Source organism: Giraffa tippelskirchi, chromosome 3, assembly GCF_054371585.1.
Source record: "Giraffa tippelskirchi isolate mGirTip1 chromosome 3, T2T-mGirTip1v1.2.pri, whole genome shotgun sequence".
NCBI classification, from domain to species: Eukaryota; Metazoa; Chordata; class Mammalia; order Artiodactyla; family Giraffidae; genus Giraffa; species Giraffa tippelskirchi.
This window is the reverse complement of record NC_137277.1, coordinates 1,204,483-1,219,761: the sequence shown is the minus strand read 5'-3', so window position 1 is coordinate 1,219,761 and position 15,279 is coordinate 1,204,483. Positions and strand designations below refer to the sequence as shown.

Sequence of the window (15,279 nt, the reverse complement as noted above, 5' to 3'; positions counted from 1 at the left end):
AGTCTTCCAAAAGGATCAAATTTTGATTTTACTGCACTACAACAAACTCTGGAAAATTCTTAAAGAGATGCAAATACCAGACCCCTGATCTGCCTCTTGAGAAACGCAGGTCAGGAAGCAACAGTTAGAACTGGACATGGAACAACAGACTCATTCCAAATAGGGAAAGGAGTACATCAAGGCTGTATATTGTCACCCTGCTTATTTAACTTATATGCAGAGTACATCATGAGAAACGCTGGGCTGGAAGAAGCAGAAGCTGGAATCAAGATTGCCGGGAGAAATATCAATAACCTCAGATATGCAGATGACACCACCCTTATGGCAGAAAGTGAAGAGGAACTAAAGAGCCTCTTGATGGAAGTGAAAGAGGAGAGTGAAAAAGTTGGCTTAAAGCTCAACATTCAGAAAACTAAGATCATGGCATCCGGTCCCATCACTTCATGGGAAATAGATGGGGAAACAGTGGAAACAGTGACAGACTTTATTTTTTTGGGCTCCAAAATCACTGCAGATGGTGACTGCAGCCATTAAAAGATGCTTGCTACTTGGAAGAAAAGTTATGACCAACCTAGACAGCATATTAAAAAGCAGAGACATTACTTTGCCAACAAAGGTCCGTCTAGTCAAAACTATGGTTTTTCCAGTAGTCATGTATGGATGTGAGAGTTGGACGGTGAAGAAAGCTGAGTGCCGAAGAATTGATGCTTTTGAACTGTGTTGTTGACTGTGGAGAAGACTCTTGACAGTCCCTTGGACTGAAAGGAGATCCAACCAGTCCATCCTAAAGGAAATCAGTCCTAAATATTCATTGGAAGGACTGATGCTGAAGCTGAAACTCCAATACTTAGGCTACCTGATGCGAAGAACTCTCTCATTTGAAAAGACCCTAACCCTAACCCTAACCCTAATTAAAATTAAAAGCTTTTGCACAACAAAGGAAACTATAAGCAAGGTGAAAAGACAGCCTTCAGAATGGGAGAAAATAATAGCAAACGAAGCAACAGACAATTAATCTCAAAAATATACAAGCAACTTCTGCAGCTGAATTCCAGAAAAATAAATGACCCAATCAAAAAATGGGCCAAAGAACTAAACAGACATTTCTCCAAAGAAGACATACAGATGGCTAACAAACACATGAAAAGATGCTCAACATCACTCATTATTAGAGAAATGCAAATCAAAACCACAATGAGGTACCATTTCACACCAGTCAGAATGGCTGCTATCCAAAAGTCTACAAGCAATAAATGCTGGAGAGGGTGTGGAGAAAAGGGAACCCTCTTACACTGTTGGTGGGAATGCAAACTAGTACAGCCACTATGGAGAACAGTGTGGAGATTCCTTAAAAAACTGGGAATAGAACTGCCATATGACCCAGCAATCCCACTGCTGGGCATATACACTGAGGAAACCAGAATTGAAAGAGACGCGTGTACCCCAATGTTCATCGCAGCACTGTTTACAATAGCCAGGACATGGAAGCAACCTAGATGTCCATCAGCAGACGAATGGATAAGGAAGCTGTGGTACATATACACAATGGAATATTACTCAGCCATTAAAAAAATACATTTGAATCGGTTCTACTGAGATGGATGAAACTGGAGCCCATTATACAGAGTGAAGTAAGCCAGAAAGAAAAACAACAATACAGTATACTAATGCATATATATGGAATTTGAAAGATGGTAACGATAACCCTATATGCGAGACAGAATAAGAGACACAGATGCATAGAACAATTTTATGGACTCTGAGGGAGAAGGTTGAGGGTGGGACGTTCTGGGAGAATAGCATTGAAACATGTATATTATCATATGTGAAACAGAACACCATTCCATGTTCGATGCATGAGACAAGGGCTCAGGGCCGGGGCAATGGGATGACCCAGAGGGATGGGATGGGGAGGGAGGTGGGTGGGGGGTCCAGGAAGGGGAACACATGTAAACCCATGGCTGATTCATGTCAAGGTATGGCAAAAACTATTACAATATTGTAAAGTAATTAGCCCCCAACTAAAATAAATAAATTTATTAAAAAAAAAGAAAAAAAAAAGAAAAAAGAAAACCTTACATTCAAAAAAATGATACACATATTTACAAAAAAAAAAGAAAAGACCCTGATGCTGGGAAAGATTGAAGGCAGGATGAGAAGGGGACTACAGAGGATGAGATGGTTGGATGGCATCACAGACTCAATGGACATGAGTTTGAGCAAACTCCAGGAGTTGGTGATGGACAAGGAGGCCTGGCATGCTGCAGTTCATGGGGTCACAAACAGTCGGACACGACTGAGCGACTGAACTGAACTGAATTTACTCACTTTTTACTAAACTTTCTGCCTCCCTTGGCATTCGTGACACTATCTCCTTTTGATTCTTCAGGCGCCTCTCTGGTAACTGCTTATTGGTCTCTGCTGACTTTAAATGAGAACTGCCCCATGCCAACTGCTCTTCCCTAGCTAAGCCCTCTTTTTAAAAGTCCACTCTTAGAGCTTTAAGCCCCCTTTTTGTTGGGGTGAGTTCCTACTCTCTCTTCCTACTGCTCTGTCCCTTGCACCCACATCCAAACAGTCCAGCGCAGGGTAGCCCCCTCTCTGAGCTGTCTCATGGGCACGAGTCCAGCGTCCCAGCTAACCTTGGTCATATCACCTTCCCGAGTCTGCTCGTTCTCAGCTTGTTAACCGCACCATCACTGAGTCCCCCAGATCAGAAACACAGGAGCTTCCCAGAATCCTCTTCTCTCACGCTTGACCGTCTCACCGATTTTCACTTCCAGGTCTTCCCTTTTCCTCCCCTGGACTTTACACCAGCCTTTTCACCATCTCGCCTGCTCTTTCTGCCTTGTTCTGTCTGGCTGCACGCACCTCCTGTTGTTCTACATGAACCGCAGGGATGATCCCAGCGCCCAGCCTCTCTGCAGGCTTAGCCTCTCCAGTCTCCGCTCCTGTGACTCCTTGCGCAGAAGTTGTGGTCAACATACGACTCAGGCCATTCTCTGAAACCTGTATTTGCTTTGGGCTTTTCACAGGGATGGTCTAAACAGTGGCTCCAATCTGGGCACATCGGGCTTATGAAGCATCACGACGCTATCAGAGGACACAGGAAAAAGCCTGAGAAGTTCTCGGGGCCCAGAGATAGAATCTATAGAACGACAGAATGCTTCCCGTGGAAGCCCCCCCCGCCCCCTGTTACAGAGGATGAGTTCTTCAAACTGTTCAGTTTTCCCCCATGAGGCGCCCATCTTAGTCTGACCCCCGCCTTGGGGAATCACCTGAAGCCCTCGCTCACCAACTGGCCTTTTATTTCCTTCCAGACCAAAATCAGCATCACAGGCTGTCATATCTATATTCCACCCACACGTTACTCTGACCCTGTTTGGAATGGGGAGGTCTGAATCCTCGCATCAGTTTTGGGGTGTGATCTGTCTACATCTAATGTCAGACTGATTTATTATTGTACTAGTGTAAATCTAGATTTCACTAGAGAAAAAGACATCAATGAAAGGGTAATAAGAGGAAACACAATAAGAAACCAAAATCGTGACAAATGATTTTGCGAAGCTTAAATGTCTGTGAATAATCTACAGCATTGAGAAGTACTTCCCCAAACAGCATTACAAGGAAGGAACAGATTAGGAGAAATGATATCAGTGTGAAAGAAAAAGATATTATTTGAGGTCAGAACCACCAGGAGCTTAGGACTTAGGAATTTGCATTAAAAGCTCTCCTGTTGCTTGTGATAATCAGCCCATCTGGGAACCACTGTTCTAGCCAACTGAGGATGTGACTGACGGCTCTTTCTTAAATAAAAGCACTAGAACCATAATTTATATAAACATACAGTTTCTGCTCACCATGCTCCATCTCGTTTCTACTGTGGTTTTTTTTTTTGGTAAAAAGAACCCAATAAGTTGAGATTGCTTGTTTCAAATGAATGAATAGCATCAACTTTGATAACCCTGAAAGGGTTTCTATAGTAACACAGAACAAAGGTAATAACCACCAAGGTCTAAATAATCAATGTTGCTTAGCGATCTTAAGCTGGCTTACTTTTAATGATTTTAAATGCAGTAAAAAGCAAAACGGTCAGTTCCAAGGAGTCAGGCAATATTACTACTAGAGTATATAACTAATTATGTGCTATGCAGGTCAGGAAGCAACAGTTAGAACTGGACATGGAACAACAGACTGGTTCCAAATAGGAAAAGGAATACGTCAAGGCTGTATATTGTCACCCTGCTTATTTAACGTATATGCAGAGTACATCATGAGAAACGCTGGGCTGAAAGAAGCAGAAGCTGGAATCAAGATTGCCGGGAGAAATATCAATAACCTCAGATATGCAGATGACACCATCTTTATGGCAAAAAGTGAAAAAGAACTAAAGAGCCTCTTGATGGAAGTGAAAGAGGAGACTGAAAAAGTTGGCTTAAAGCTCAACATTCAGAAAACTAAGATCATGGCATCCGGTCCCATCACTTCATGGCAGATAGATGGGGAAACAGTGGAAACAGTGGCTGACTTTATTTTTCTGGGCTCCAAAGTTACTGCAGATGGTGACTGCAGCCATGAAATTAAAAGACAGTTACTCCTTGGAAGGAAAGTTATGACCAACCTAGACAGCATATTAAAAAGCAGAGACATTACTTTGTCAACAAAGGTCCTATGTATAGTCAAGGCTACGGTTTTTCCAGTAGTCATGTATGGATGTGAGAGTTGGACTATAAAGAAAGCTGAGCACCAAAGAACTGATGCTTTTGAACTGTGGTGTTGGAGAAGACTCTTGAGAGTCCCTTGGACTGCAAAGAGATCCAACCAGTCCATCCTAAAGGAGATCAGTCCTGGGTGTTCATTGGAAGGACTGATGCTGAAGCTGAAACTCCAATACTTTGGCCACCTGATGGGAAGAGCTGACTCATTGGAAAAGACCCTGATCCTGGGAAGGATTGAGGGCAGGAGGAGAAGGGGACGACAGAGGATGAGATGGCTGGATGGCATCACTGACTCGATGGACATGGGCTTGGGTGAACTCCAGGAGTTGATGATGGACAGAGAGGCCTGGCGTGCTGCGATTCATGGGGTTGCAAAGAATCGGACACGACTGAGCGACTGAACTGAACTGAACCCCAAACAAATATAGACTGGAATATATGGTTTACTCGTGAAAGCAATTAAAATACATAAATATAATTTACACTGAGTCCACCACTCTGGCATGTAATTATCTATCTAATTCAAACCACGCAGCTAGGTGTTAGAATTTAACGTCCCTGAACTTAATACAAATATGGAAAGTCATTTTGGGATTTGATCCTCATTCATTTTCAACCAAATATCCACAAATTCATTTTAAATGCACACAAGAACTGCAACAGCTTCACCTAAATCAGTTTTCTACAAGTTAAACATCCCTCCTACACTCAGATGTGATTGTGGAACGACTTTGATCTTTATTCCCAAATTTATTGCTCCATGTAATCCATGACAAAATATAATGTGATTTACTGTATCTCTATATGACAGCCCAGCAGCTGACAGAACTTAATAATTTAGCATAAGAAACAAACCTTCTGGCACCAAAGCACACAGATCATAATGGGGGCTCTTTCGTATCAGTTTACAATGCAGCCTATACAAACCGATACTAAGAACTTCAAAACAATTCTCTTTTTTGTGTGTGCATTTAATGAAGGAGGTTTTTATGCCTTAAACGTGCTTTGTAGCTGCAAGCAGAAAACTCGGGAACATTTTGCTTTTGTTCTCATTAAAACAATGAGGGACCAGCCGCAGGCTAATGCCCTTCTCTCAAAGAAAAGGACTCAAGATTCTTCATTTAATTTGAAGCAAATGAAGAAACACAAACATGGGAATCTATAAACCAAATTCATATTTGGTTATTATATACAAAAAGGATAGATAATATAATTGGGCACTATATATAATGAAGACAGTTACAGAAAAAGAATAGATTAGATAATCAGGCACTATATACGGCAGTCAAAACCTGTCTTGAGAACTGAAGCTTCTCTGAAACTCTCTATGAACTCGGGTCTGCATTCAGGGCAGGAAATGTCAGACCAGATGGTCCTCGGGTCTCTTTAAACTCAGAATTTCCAGGATCCATTTGACTGCTTTTCAGAGGGTCATGGTGGCTTTGACGGTGGGGGCCGTGATGGGTCTGGGGGTCTCACGCTCCTGAATGAGGTGGCCAAGAGTGGGGGATGCTCCTAGATCATTTGCCCAGCCCCTGGAGATGATGAGTTGGTGTCTGAATACAGAGCCTGGCCGCGAGGTCTGGCCGGGCTTCCCAAGCAGGTATCTCCGGAGTCGCTCTAGTTTTCTAGCACCGGGGTTCTCGACAGAATACCCACCCTGCCCCTACCCCGGGGGTCTTCAGGTATTTGTTGACCTATGACCTAATCAAGGAGAAGCCACTTCCTGTCACCTCTCCGGGGTATTTGGTTATAAAAGACATGTTATATACGGTTTAGTCATTAAGTTGTTTCCGACTCTTTGTGACCCCATAGACTGTAGCCCACCAGGCTCCTCTCTCCATGGGATTCTGCAGGCAAGAATACTGGAGTGGACTGCCATTTCCTTCTCCAGGGGATCTTCCCCACCCAGGGACTGAACCTGGGTCTCCTGCATTGGCAGGCAGGTTCTTTGCCAGCTGAGCCACCAGGGAAACCCAAGTTATATCTTCATCACTTCAGTTCAGAACTTTGACAGCCCATGTCTTCTTACAGGTACTTGAATGAAAGATTCTTATCGAGGTGAGTTACCACTGGGACATCCGAGACACCATCCACGCCCTGCTGCTAACTGGCTGAACCTCCGTGGGTCACAGTCTGAGCCCCTGCTCCGCAAGCGCAGAAGTGCAATGTCGCCAGAGCCCCTGCGGTGGGGGGGTTATCTGATGCTCAGACAAAGCCACAGCAGAATCAGGTTCTAAAGCGTGTTTTCTGTTACCCTGTGTTCTATCCTTTCTTACGTCTCCTTCAGGTTCGCACATTCTACACCAGCATCTTGACGTGCTCAGCACCTATCATTTGTCACACACACTCATCTCTAGTTCTATAATCTCACAACAGAACTTGGAAGAACTCCAAGAATTCCTACTGTCTCTTGTTTGGAAAGATTATAGTTAATTGCTTCAGAGTCCAGAGCTACTAAAATCCTTGAAATGCTTTTCTGATGAACTGTATGATTGGTTTTCAATTCACCCCAAATGAAGAACAAATAAAACCTTATATGCAAATATGCCACGACCCAGGCTTTGTTCTGGAGTGTGTCAGCAGACTGTCAATCTTTTAAAATGGCCATGAGCCTTCTGAATATTTAAATAGAAAAAAATCAAAAGATGTGAACTAAATAATTTACTAGCCAAAACAGGCAGAAACTAAATTTAAAAATTTCCCTGACTGGTCAAAGGTATAATACAAATGTTTTATCCCAAAATATACTCAAAAGCTACTCCCCTCCACTTGATTTACAAAGTTTAAATATATTTGGTATTTAACTCTGCAGTGTTGCTTCCCTTTTATTTTCAAGTGAAAGAGTAAAAAAATGTTTTCTTTGCACAACCTCCTAAAAAAATGTGTTTTCCCTTTTCTTTTCCATTTGACATGGAATCTGCAGCTGCCAACAGGAGATGTTCAGGAATATGCACCAAGAGACACCACATCCTTCGCGGCTGAGACCGAAGCTCCTGCCCCCGCCCGTAGTTCACCTCTCCTCTTCCCCCAGGGAGACACCATCCCTGGCTGCATCCACTCTCCTGCTTGTCTCCACTCAGCTCTGACTTCAGAGCCAAACGCCCAGGGTTTGGCCAAATCAAGGTGTCTCAGGTCAAGGAATGTGGATTTTATTCTGGGTGCGGTGGGATGCCTGAGAGGCTTAGGAGCAGGCAGTGAGATGAACAGCAGTCACGGGGGAGGTGAGCCCCCAGGACCCCTAGACGGAACCAGAAGAGCAGAGGAGAAAACTGAGCGACAGTCAGGGCTTTTGTTTCCAGGCCTGACGTAGCTACGACTGGCGAGGAGGCAGAGGAAGCGAAGGGGGTTAGCCCAGCCTTGGGCCTCTTTCTGAAGGAGAAAGTTGCATTAGGGAAACCCAGAGCATTAAACCAAAGGAAATGATGGCCTGTGAACTCTTCACACGGTTATCTACCTTTCTACCGTGTCTTTCACAAACATGTAGGCACCCGACCGCAGACACACTTCCAAATGGATTTTCCTATAGAAAGTCTTCATTTAAAGACGTTTAATTTTGATGTATTTTTCAGAGTGCAGCAGGGACAAATGAAAGACGCATTGAGAGATTGACTACCAGTGAACCACAAACGACCCTCGGGACTGAGGGTCGGAGTCTCCCCGCGTGGAGGCGGTGGCCTCTCTCACAGCTGCTCCCACCCCTGGCTATGCTCCTTTCTCAGTATGATCGATCGCCTTTGCTTCCATAACCCACTGTCGGTTTTAAACAGATATAATTTATTCACCATCGTCTTCACCCTTTTCAGGTGTACTGTTTTCACAAAGCCGTGCAACTGTGTGTCTAAGTCCGGAGCGTTTTCCTCCCCAGAGGAGGCCCTGCACCATTAGCTGCCATTCTCCGTCCCCCTCTCAGGCCTTGGAGACCCTGAGTCTACCTTCTGTATCTGTGAATTTGTCTGTTCTGAATATTTCATACAAACGGAATAATATGACGTGAGTTTTTTGGTGTCTGCCTCTTCTCACGCACACAATATTTTCAAGGCTTATCCACCTTGTAGTGGGCATCAGTAATTCATTCCTTTTATGACTAAATAACATCCCATTGTATGGATATACCACATTTGTCCATTTATCACCATTAGATGGGAATTGAGTTGTTTCTACTTTGTGACTACTGCAAATAAATGTTGCTATGAACATTTGTGTATAGGTTTTTGCATGAACATGTGTTTTCAATTCTCTTGGGATATACTTAGGAGTGGAATTGAGGGGTCCTATGGTAATTCTATGGCTTCCCTGGTGGCTCAGCAGTAAAGACTCTGCCTGCAATGCAGGAGACCTGAGTTCGAGCCCTGGGTTGGGAAGATCCTCTGGAGGAGTGCTGGGCAACCCACTCTAGTACTCTTGCCTAGAGAATCCCATGGACAGAGGAGCATGGCAAGCTGCAGTCCATAGGGTCGCACAGAGTCGGAAATGACTGAAGTGACTAAGCAGCAGCAGCAGCATGGTAATTCTATGCTTAACCTTTTGAGATCGCTGCTTTCAAACTGTGGTGCTGGAGAACACTCTTGAGAGTCCCTTGGACAGCAAGGAGATCAAACCAGTGCATCCTAAAGGAAATCAACGCTGAATATTCATTGGAAGGGCTGATGCTAAAGCTGAAGCTGCAATACTTTGGCCACCTGCTGGGAAGAGCTGACTCATTGGAAAAGATCCTGATGCTGGGAAAGATTGAAGGCAGGAGAAGAAGATGACAGAGGATAAGATGGTTGGATGGTGTCACCAACTCAATGGACATGCGTTTGAGCAAACTCTGGTGATGGTGAAGGACAGGGAAGCCTGGCGTGCTGCAGTCCATGGGGTCACAAAGAGTCGGACACGACTGAGCAACTGAACAACAACAACAATGACAAAACAACACCCAGCGCACCACCATTTTCAGAAAATATCCTGTAAAAACGTTATGTTACATGAGAATGTATTGAGGATATTAGCCACATTACATACTGTCTTCTTCACTGAGGAAAAAAATAGTGAAAGTGTTAGTTGCTCAGTCGTGTCCAACTCTTTGTGACCCCATGGGCTGCAGCATGCCAGGCTTCCCTGTCCTTTACCATCTCCTGGAGTTTGCTCAAACCCATGTCCATTGAGTTGATGATGCCATCCAACCATCTCATCCTCTGTTACCTGTTGCCTCCGTCTCCTCCTGCCCTCAATCTTTCTAAACATCAGGGTCTTTTCCAATGAGTTGGCTCTTCGCATCAGGTGGCCAAAGTACTGGAGCTTCAGCTTTAGCATCAGTCTTTCCAATGAATATTCAGGGTTGATTTCCTTTACACAAAGAACCCCCAGTAAATTTTTCTCTGAAGATTTCAACTCCAGGAATTTGAACAAGTGACTATTAAAATTGTATTGCATTGAATGTTTTTTTTTGCATTGAATCTTGTTCTAATTGTGATGCTCTCTTGACATTTGTTCCTGAAAAATGCACCGTCAAATTCAGTCTCCCCTCAAAGAGGAAGACAAACCCAGCGCTCATTGTTTGTTCACAAACCTGACCTCCAGCTTCACGCTGTTTCCTTTCATCTTCCTCTAGATGTGATTCCTTACTCTAAAAAAAACTTGCATTTAAAAAGCCATCTTTGAGTTCTAATATTTTCTCCCTACAGATGTGAAAAAGTAAAAATGGAAAAAAACCCCACCACCTTCAGTGAAGTTAAAGCCAGAAAAAGCCAGAACTTCAAAGGAACTCTGAGTGAAAAAAACGCAGGCAAAGTTCACCAGTGGATGATAAAAGCAGTAGAGGAAAGTCTGGGGAGATACAGGGTGTGCACACAGACTCAGAGTATCTCCTCAAGACATCTCACACATCACAGAGGGAAAAGCAACTTCTCAACAGAGAGCCTGGCAGATGCCACCTAACCGAGGGACCAAGGTCAATGTTGCCAATAACACAGTGTCTCGATGTCACTGAAACCAGGCGCTTGAGACAGCACGACACCACCTCCGTAGGATTCCCCCAAAAACACAGGCCCTCAGTCTGATCGTGAAACCACATAAGATAGATCCAAAGTGAGAAACATTATACAAAATAACTGGTACTACTCAAAGGTGACAAGGTCATGAAAAATAAGGAAAGACTGAGGAAGTGTCATGGATTGGAGGCGACAAAAAGGGCCTGACAACGGAGAACAACAGGAGATCCTGGATTGAACCCTGGGACAGCAGGAGAGGACCATCAGTGGGGAACTGGAGACATTCAGAGAGGGTCTGCAGTTACTAACCGGTACAAATATGAACCATCTTACCAGCGTTAACTTCCAGGTTTCCATGGTCACACTAATAGTACGTAAGATGCTGACCTGAGGAGAAGCTGGGTGATGGACGGATGGCAATTCTCTGCACTTTTTAGCAACTTCTTAGTAAGGGTGAATAGAAAGTTTTAAAAGCTTTACAAAGTCATCTTCTAACTTTTTAATAAGTAGAGTTTTCATAATTACTGCTTGACACCCCCCCAGTATGTTCTGAGCTCTTTGCTTGCCACTTTCCATCCCACTCGACTGCCTCAGAAATTTGTATTTAGTGTCAATTCAAAGACCATCTTCTCCATAAAACAGTCCTTGATTATCACAGACCTCAGATTTCCAGGGTTGTACCTAAGCTAGAATTTTACCATGCAGAGATACGCAGTTTTAGATAGACAGTCGGGCAGGACTTAGCGACTAAACCATCACCATCACCATACAGTTAGGTTCGTTTGCGCTCCTGTTTCCCACTATCACCACTATAAAAGCTTCCCTGGTGGCTCAGATGGTAAAGCGTCTGCCTACAATGCGGGAGACCAGGGTTCGATTCTTGGGTGAGGAAGGTCCCCTGGAGAAGACAGTGGCAATCCACTCCTGTACTCTTGCCTGGAAAATCCCACGGACGGAGGAGCGTGGTAGGCTACACCACGGGGTCGCAAAGAATCAGAAACAACTGAGCGACTTCACTTTCCACTATAACAAAAGCTCCCAGGAAGCAGGGGAGGTTTACGTTCCTCCCTCTGATCAGCTCTGAGCTAAGTATACGGTAAATGCCTGACAGATCCACGCTGACTCATTCACCCACAAACTAAGGAAGCTGAAGCTTTGGGGGTTCACACCACCTGTTCATTCCCTCTTTGAGCTGTCAGACACCAAGTAAAGGACTAGGCGGGCCAAGAGTTATGGCCAAGGATGACAGTTCTAATACCTTCTTGTTCACAGGAAGTCTCTAAATGTATGACTTCCTTTAATTTAATAAGGTGATCTGGGTCTAATAAACACCATAATCTATATTGGAATTTTAACAATTAACAGAACTAGAGGCCTAAATTATAAATCTTTAAAATCTTATTTTAAAATCTGTTAAAATTCCTCATCCAATAATAACAGGAAATGTATAATAATAAAAGCAACGTCACAAATAAGACTCAAAGCCACCGAGGATTTGTGAGATATTTTCCACGACCCAGAGCTGCTTCCTTAGACTGTCCAAGGATGTCTACTGAGCTGCTAAATTCGTGCAGTGGGAACAAATGTCTGTTTTCTTTGCCAAGAAAATACCATAGATGAATATTGAAAACAGCTCTGTTAGCCAAAATTCACATCTGCATGCACTTAGAAGTGTAGCTTTTCTTTCTTCCAATAATAATTGGTAATGCATTGTGAAAAACTTTAAAAGTGGCATACAGTACTCTACACCTGGCCAGTTAGCTAGTGTTTCAGCCGTAAGAGCAACGATAAAGCCTATACTGTTACTGAAATGCACTAGTGTGATTGTGGATACACGCACGTGCATGCGTGTATCTATTAGCAACATTTTTGGACATACAGCTCAGCGCTCGCTCTGTCTCCATATATATACTCAGAAAATAAAATTCAAAACACACCTTAATGTACTTAATCAATTAAAAAATAAAATATTTTTAGTCAGTTCAGTTCAGTTCAGTCGCTCAGTCGTGTCTGACTCTTTGCGACCCCATGAATTGCAGCACGCCAGGCCTCTCTGTCCATCACCAACTCCCGGAGTCTACCCAAACCCATGTCCATCGAGTCGGTGATGCCATCCAACCATCTCATCCTCTGTCGTCCCCTTCTCCTCCCGCCCTAAATCCTACCCAGCATTAGGGTCTTTTCCAATGAGTCAGCCCTTCGCATGAGGTGCCCAAAGTATTGGAGTTTCAGCTTCAACATCAGACCTTCCAATGAACACCCAGGATTGATCTCTTTTAGGATGGATTGATTGGATCTCCTTGCAGTCCAAGGGACTCTCAAGAGTCTTCTCCAACACCACAGTTCAAAAGCATCAATTCTTCGGCGCTCAGCTTTCTTCACCATCCAACTCTCACATCCATACATGACCACTGGAAAAACCATAGCCTTGACTAGACGGACTTTTGTTGGCAAAGTAATGTCTCTGCTTTTCAATATGCTATATAGGTTGGCCATAACCTTCCTTCCAAGGAGTAAGCGTCTTTTAATTTCATGGCTGCAGTCACCATCAGCAGTGATTCTGGAGCCCAAAAAAATAAAGTCTGACACTGTTTCCACTGTTTCCCCATCTATTTCCCATGAAGTGATGGGACCAGATGCCATGATCTTAGTTTTCTGAATGTTGAGCTTTAAGCCAACTTTTTCACTCTCCTCTTTCACCTTCATCAAGAGGCTCTTTAGTTCTTCTTCATTTTCTGCCATAAGGGTGGTGTCATCTGCATATCTGAGGTTATTGATATTTCTCCCGGCAATCTTGATATTTTTAAGGGTAATATAATTTAAGATGGGCTTCCCAGGTGGCGCTAGTGGTAAAGAACCCACCTGCCAATGTAGGAGATATAAGAGAAGCGGGTTTGATCTGTGGGTCTGGAAGATCCCCTGGAGGAGGGCATGGCAACCCACTCCAGTATTCTTGCCTGGAGAATCCCCATGGAAAGAGGAGCCTGTTGGGCTACAGTCCATGAGGTCACAAAGAGTCAAGCACAACTGAAATGATGTATCACACACAGCACACATACACATAATTTAAGACACAGCAGATCCCTCTACACGATTACGGGAATACCAATACTTAAAACACTTCTCAACTATCAAACGGATATTGTTTCTACAAAAGGACATCGATTCACTGAAAATGACGTTACAAACATTGATATTTTTCCACCAAGTTTTCAAGTGTAGGAGAAATATATTTTGGGTCTGATTTCAATATAGTTGTTTTTGCAAAAATTTTGTAATATTTAAGTAGTAGAGACTTTCAATCTAATGCAATATTTAGAATATGTGCATAAACTAATTTTAAATCACTTTAGTGTTTAAAAAGAATGATTAATAAGATCAAGAATAACTTGTATCTTAAAAAGAGGTAATTCAATATATCTACTACATGCCTATAATTTATGGATATCATTGTTATTTAAAAGTCATATACAGGTCTGAGGACACAGTAAAGTAAACTGGGAAATTAAACATGCTCTGGCCTCGGATGCATTTTCCATGATTGATGTGACCTCATTTGACTCTAAATATGTTAGCTTTGTTTTGAGAAGTCATTTTTAAAAATTCATCAGTCTAGTAATAAAATATGCTTCTGTGAGAAATAAAGTAAGTTAATACATGTTGCTTCATTGAATTAAAATTAATCCTCCATAGAGAAAACTGTTACATAATACTTACCCGATTATATAGAAATTCCAAAGAAGTTACCAAAAAAGTAACTAGAATAAATAAGTGAGTTTAAAAAGGTCATAGGATACACAATCACTATTGAAAAACTCTATTGTACTTCTTCATAGTAGTAATGAAAAGATGAGAATGTTGAAAACATGAAATGATTAGGTATAAATCTAATAAAATTAAAGCAACACCTGTATGCTGAAAACTGCAGATGCTGATGAAAGACAATAAAGAAAACTAAATAAATGACAGTGCAGTCTAAGTTCATGGACTGGGATACTCAATATCATTAAGATTTCATTTTTTTCCAAACTGAGAAATAGATTTAATACAACTGAAAAGTCCCAGTAGGATTCTATGCACAATTCATTTCACTGACTCTAAGAGCAAAAGAACTACGGTGAGCAAAACTATTCTGAAAAAGAACAAAGTGGGACAACCCACACCACTTGTCTCCAAGACTGACTATAAAAGCTGCAATAATTAAGGCAGTGTGGCACTGGTGAAGGAAAGATACACATGTCAACAGAACAGAATCTGAGAGTCTAGTGTGATGGCATACATCGATGGCCAACTGATTTTCAGCAAAGCTGCAAAGATGAGTCAATGGAGAAAAAATCGTGTTTTCAACAGACAGTGCTGCTATAATGGAATAATCTACCTCTTGCAACAGTCACATGGACCACAGAAACAAATACAAAATTTGTAAAAGAAAACAGGAGAAAATCCCTGTGACGTTATGATAAGGCAAAAATGTCTTAGAAATGACACCAAAAGCCTGACTTTAAAAGAACAAATTGATAAACTGGATTACATAAATATTAGGAACCTCTGCTCTTTGAAAAGTACTGTTAAAAGAATTAAAAGAA

At 42.5% G+C, this 15,279-nt stretch overlaps 1 protein-coding gene across 13 annotated transcripts in view; it reads right to left on the bottom strand.

The window, feature by feature from the left end:
• The window catches only part of CEP112 (centrosomal protein 112), a 307,677-nt gene that overhangs the window by 80,625 nt on the left and 211,773 nt on the right, over positions 1–15,279 (bottom strand). The gene's annotated exons all lie outside the window — the stretch shown is intronic.